The sequence below is a fragment of the Wolffia australiana genome, chromosome 9, assembly GCF_029677425.1.
Source record: "Wolffia australiana isolate 7733 chromosome 9, ASM2967742v1".
Classification (NCBI taxonomy): Eukaryota; Viridiplantae; Streptophyta; class Magnoliopsida; order Alismatales; family Araceae; genus Wolffia; species Wolffia australiana.
The window spans coordinates 14,168,441-14,174,591 of NC_135843.1; the positions used below are offsets into that span (position 1 = coordinate 14,168,441).

The window sequence follows — 6,151 nt, forward strand, 5'->3', positions numbered from 1 at the left end:
CAACTATGAAGAAAAACAATATGACAAATATGTAGAATAAAATGGTATAAAAAAAATAGAAGAATAAGAGTCTAAATATAAAGACCTTCAGATAAATCTACATGAATAAAAAGCACCACAGCCACATGATGAAAAAACAGGTCGGCCACATGACGACAAGGTTAATATGATCTTGTTTTTTTAACTCACATCTTCGTCCTTTTTTCCTGGTTTGTCATTGCTGATAATGTAGATTTTCACCATAACCCATGTCACTCTAACCTTGTCCTTTAATATGCATATGTGTCTCCATTTCTGTCGCCACCGGACACAATAAAGTTGTCATTATTGCCCCAACCCCTCCGCGGCTCAATATCGCATTCCCACCATCATCTCTGTCGTAGATACTGGTGATATTTCTTTTATTTGCTCCACTCCACTCACATCCACTGCCGAATCCCCAAGAATTCATCAAAATTCTCATCAAAATTTATTTAGAAATCTCATAATTCTCATCAAAATTCTCATCTATTTATTTAGAATTCATTTGTATTTCCAATTATAACTTCCCATCAAAATTCTCAATTTTATTTATAAAATATTAATTAATTATACTAAATATGAATGGTATTTTCTGACCTTCCTGACTTATTTTAAATTATGCTTCAACTAATAAATACAAGATCCAAAATAAAGTAAAATTTCATTTAAAACTTCACTTATTCAATACTTGCTCTCTATGGATTTGATCCTTGCTTTATGCTCGTAATGAAAAGTATAGATATTAATGTATAAACTAGAAGCCTTAAACAATATATTTAACCCCAGTTTCTGGTTTCTAAATGAGCTATTATTGGAACTGTATTAGATATGGAGAGAGCGAATGAGATAGAAAAAGATAAGCACAGCACAAAGCACCAAATTTATTTGCATTAAATGTAATGGAAATATGGATTTTATCAACAAAATAAAATATAGTCATTAATTTAAATTCAATCCAATATTGAAGGCAGAGAAAGTGCAAGCACCTTGTATAACAAGAGCAATCCAACAGAAAGGAACATACATTATAAAACAATTATAGGATGCGAATTGACATTCATATCACTATCATTGAACACAATATTTGGTAAATTTCAGGGAGCCTACTTGTGCATCAATGATGAGAGAGAAAGAACTCAGCATATTAGAATGATCCTACTTCAAAACACAATATCTGATGATACATACAAACTTTAAGACTGAAAATGTAAGGGTAGCCTCATCTCTATCATTTATCAATTCCTTTATGTACTCTATAAATGGACGCCTCTATCCATGTAAAACCAATGTCCAAATTTCTCATACATTGGTATAACAAGTGAAATAAAGTGATTAGGTATCAACAGATTTGCTTGTCGTTACCCATTCCTCAAAGTCATAATCCAAAAGAGAAGAAGACATCTATCTCTACAGCTGATACAAATAACCTTTAGTCTGGAAGAATATACGGATATTTAGTGAGTTCCTTCAACTTGCATTGTCATCTTCTTCTGAACACCAATCCATCGATATTGGTGTAAAACGGTAACACCAATCCAGGGAGAAAGGCAGTAAGAGAAAGGCACGTGTTACGTCACAGTAATCCTTCTGAACACCAGGATCGACGGCTCGTGTTACGTCACAGTAAGAGAAAGGCAGACCAACAACAAGCGATCCGGCTAGACTCCAAATGAACCCCGGAACCAGACCAACAAGCGAGTCGAGAGGGGCATATGATGGCCCAAGGGAGTTCGCCCTCGACGCACCAATCGAATCGTCAATCGCAAGGAAGTTCCCTAACACTCAACAGTAGGGGTGGGTAGCCTATTCAGACGTTTAAAATTAAGCGGTAGCGGAATACGATAGGGAGAGACAGTACCGGAGGAAATAATGATACTGTGAAGAGTAGGAAGAGGGGGACAGAGTAAGAACCTGGCAATAGTACTTCCTAGCAGTGGTAGTCCTGACGAGCGGTCGAAGAAATCCCGAGAGTAATGGGGCAGGCAGCAGCGACCCTGACAGCAGCGGCGCCCGGGGATAATACTCCGGCAGCAATACACCCGTTGATCAGTCGAGAGAGGTCCAGAGCTGGGGTGATTCAGCAGCAGCAGTCCTACCGGCCGCAAGCCTGGCGTGCAGTCGCAGGCAGCCTCAATTCAGAAAGAAGTAGCGACAAGAATCCTGGTAACAATAGCCTCCTGGGGAGTAAAGTCCACCAGCAACGAACGCACGGCAGAGTTGCAGGAGTATTGTCGGACACCCAAGAAGAGGGCTACCATCAATACCCCGGCCACGAGGGCCTACACACTGGAGGGGTCAGCGGTATTGAAGACAGGCGTCGCCAACCCAGTCAACGAGGCCAAGAGAAAGAGGCCGACGGAAGAACAGTCTGCAATTCTATGCGGAAGGGGGCTCGGTAGTGATTCTGACTGAGCTCCCGCGGCAGGGAAACTGCGGAGAAGATTTGCGCGGCGGCCGTCAGGGAAAAACGGTGAGTATCGCCCGCGACGAAACAGCGGCAGATAGGAATGGCTCGCGACGGTGAGAAGACAGCAGAGAATAGTCGGGGCGGTGCTCTGGAGATGCGGCAGCGGAGGAAACCGCGCCTGGGGGAGAAGACAACGGCCGAGGCGAGTTTTTCAAATCACTGGTGGCTGGGCATTCTCGCAAAACAAGGGGGAAACGGCCACGTAAGAACAAAGGAGCCCGGGTGGTCGGCCGGCGATCGCAACATAGCAGATCGGGAAGAGGCCGATGACGGGGAGCCCTGGTGTAGCTGAACGGGGTCGGCGGGGTCGTCCTTCAGCAAGCGATCGCAGCAATCTGCCGAACAATCTCCACCAGAAGACGAACGGGCGTGCTGGAGGAAGAAGACGACTACTTGCCGTATTTTGACTAAAAGAAAATTAAGGAAGCAGTGCAAAACAACAATTTGATTTCTTCTCAAAAGACTGGTCCTTGGCCCTTGGGCATGCCTTCCCCTTACATAGGGGGGGGGAAGGGTGCCAAGAGGCCCTCCGAGAGAGGAGGGGTCCGTCGCATGACGTGGCCCTCCTCTTTACACATAACGAGAGAGAATGAGACGTAAACTGAGCGGACGAGGCCTAACGCACGGCCGGATCCGAGTTTGTCACGAATAAGTAAATAAGAAAATAACAAAAGACTTACGAAGAGTACTTAAAGTCGGGGTCGTGTGCGTCGGCACTAGCGGCTCGGAGCGGTCGGGCGGGCCCCGTGGCGACGTCGTTGCGATGGTCCCCCATCAGATATCTTTCATCCTCATACATACACCCATCAATATCAATCTGTAGCATCTAATTCATATCACATGTCATTGTCATCCACCATCATCTCTTATTGAATGTCTTCTTCATTGGTATCAACAAATATTTATATACATGAATTATTAAATTTATCTATCTTTACTACCTTCTCATCATTAAATATTGCTTATCTCATTGAGTGTCACTTTTCATACCCTAATAAACATTTTAAACAGGAAATGATTCCATATTCATCATTTCATATAGAGACAACCCTTAGTCATCAACATCTAATCTTTTTTCTGAGACAAGGTATAAATTTTATTGACTAAATCAAAAATTGACTTCAAAAATTGACATCAAAAATTGACTTCGTCGGATACATTAAATGGGAATATGAGTTTAAGTAGAACAGCTCGAAAGTTCTCAACCCTTGAATCTGATTTTAAGGAACATTGGACTGAGATGTCTTATCAGCCTTTGGCCATGTTTTCATTTAGATTCCAAGTTTAACTATCAAATATCTTTACTGAACTTTCACCCTTTAATTTGATCTTAAAATTGGGTTTAATTTGAACCTTAGCCCTTTTGCCATGAGTTTTTGGCATTGTCTTTTGGTCTAGGTCATGAACTTTAGCCCCTTTTGGCATTGCATACACAATTTATATGTTCTTTCAATACACCCCAGATTTCAATAAAAATCCAATAAAATATGAGAGCTTATCAACTTGGCTCAAATGAGTCAAGTCGATTTCATCACAAAAATCAATAAAGCAGGAGTTGGTCTAAAGTAATGAATTCATAATATTTGAATTTTAGATATACTTATTGGGTAATGAATATGTGCAATTATCATTATTTATTAACTATGCAATTTAGAATGAGTTAGTATATGATCAAGTGTCAAATTCAAATTGGCCATCCTAACTAGTACTGATGCATTTTATAAAATATCAAAAAAACTATTGTTCTAAGTTTTCTACTTCCTCACCCAAGGATTTATCACAATGTCTTCCTTGAGCTTGTCTACTCTTATACCAAAGACAAATTTTATTAAACACAATCACATTCATGGACTTGTTTCTATATCCTAGATATTTTTATTAGAAATATCATGATTAGTAACTCGTAGATCATAACTAAAACACAACCAACCATTTACAATATGTAACTAGTGTCACATTTTTAAGGACCACTTACACAACTATAAATCAATCAATATGGTTGATATTTAGGTATAAAATAATTTAGGATTCATACATATCAATTCTGTGAATTTATTCTCCAAAGATCTCCAAGTATCTATCTGTAGGATCTCAACAAAAAGGGTTATGTCATTACCTTTCATCATCAAAGGACGAGTGAGAGATAGTCTTTATCCATTTGGATTTTTTGATGTCCTTATCTAGTATCTGTACATTATGTGTTTCTAAAGACAAGTAATTTCCTTAGTATGATGTCATCATAATGCAATTTTTATTGTACATATCATTGGAGTTTATAATGAGCACCACATGTAAAGAATAATAATGAATATAATTTGAACTCCTATATAGTTGGAGTCATTGGAGCAATGTCACTCTCCCCTTTTTGCTAGTAGTGTCGCTGGTAGGGTCCAATGCCACTGCCTATTTTTTGGATTAAAAGATGACATTTCAGCCCTCAACTTCTCCCTTTAAGAAGTCAAGAGAGGTCCTCTCGAACCCCTAAGGGAACAAGCTTGATCCAATTGCTCTCTCAGGTCCATTTGGATCATCCTGTGGTCCACTCGTCGGTGGTCTCCGCTGTGTGGTGGCCAGGGGTAAAGAAGGATGGAACCGCTCCCCAGCCATCCAATCCACCGTTTGAATGGTTTCAGCAGCTGCGATCAAATCGTATTCGTGGACCTATTCTTATAGTGTACCCCAGTCCTCGTCCCACCAGCACTTCGTCAGCTGCCCCATCAGCACTTTTCTCCTTCGTGGTTGGTTTATCGATGGGCTCTGCCATCTTTCTCAGCCATCATGGGTAATCAAAAGCCTGGAAAATAAATAGAAAAAAATTATTAGCTATTATGAGCAGATCTCACCATCCAATCTTCCCTGAGAAGATCAGACACAGATTTTAAACATATAATGGTTAATTGAATCCCATATTGGAAAACTATATGAAAGGTGATCTTATAAAAATTTTGCATGATATTATAGATTAAAATAAAAGATTTCCCCTCTAGTGTGCATGCTGATCTCTCTATGGGTCATCTGTGGGCCTTCTAATGGGCCTCTATGTGGACCTTATATGTGAGCCTCTATGCCTTCCTTTCTATGCTAGTGGTATGGCTCCTTGTGTAGTGGTGCTCACTGGTTGCATGCTAGCTTCAGCGCTCTACCCGTGCTAGCTGATGGCTGGCTTGAGTGCCATTGGTTCCTCCTTCAGCTGGCCACTTAACAAACCCCCCTTTTTTGTTGATCTTCTTTTATTCTCTCTTTTTTTTTATTTAAACCATTTAAATATTAATGCCAAAATAATTTCAAAATATTTTCTAAATGAGATAAAAAACCGCCTTCAAGCACTAGATAGAATTTTAGTGAGAAGAAATGGTCATGTTAAAGATTTTCAAGAAAATGCATGGAAGGGGAATTGGAAATAAAATAAAGATAAATTAATAGTATGATGATGCACAATATGATTCTAAGATGTGTATATTTTAATGCTAAAAATACCTTTATCACTAATATCACTCTCTAGATTGCCCTCCAAAAGATCCATACCTGGGTTACTTAAATATCAAGCAAGAACACAAACAACATGAGAAATATCTAGGCAGGAATATAGAGAAGCATTAACTTGTGCAGTGGAAGTCACCTTAGAATGCTTAAGATTGCTTGGGGGTACATTCCACGCATGTG

General features: G+C 39.9%; 1 long non-coding RNA gene across 1 annotated transcript; it reads right to left on the bottom strand.

Moving 5' to 3' along the window:
- Positions 1–1,310: 1,310 nt before the first annotated feature.
- LOC144708001 (uncharacterized) lies at positions 1,311–2,950 on the bottom strand. The gene is made up of 2 exons (XR_013582614.1): positions 1,933–2,950; positions 1,311–1,796 (listed from the first exon to the last, which is right to left on the bottom strand). It is a non-coding gene; the product is annotated as an uncharacterized LOC144708001 (long non-coding RNA).
- Between the last annotated feature and the right edge of the window lie 3,201 nt (positions 2,951–6,151).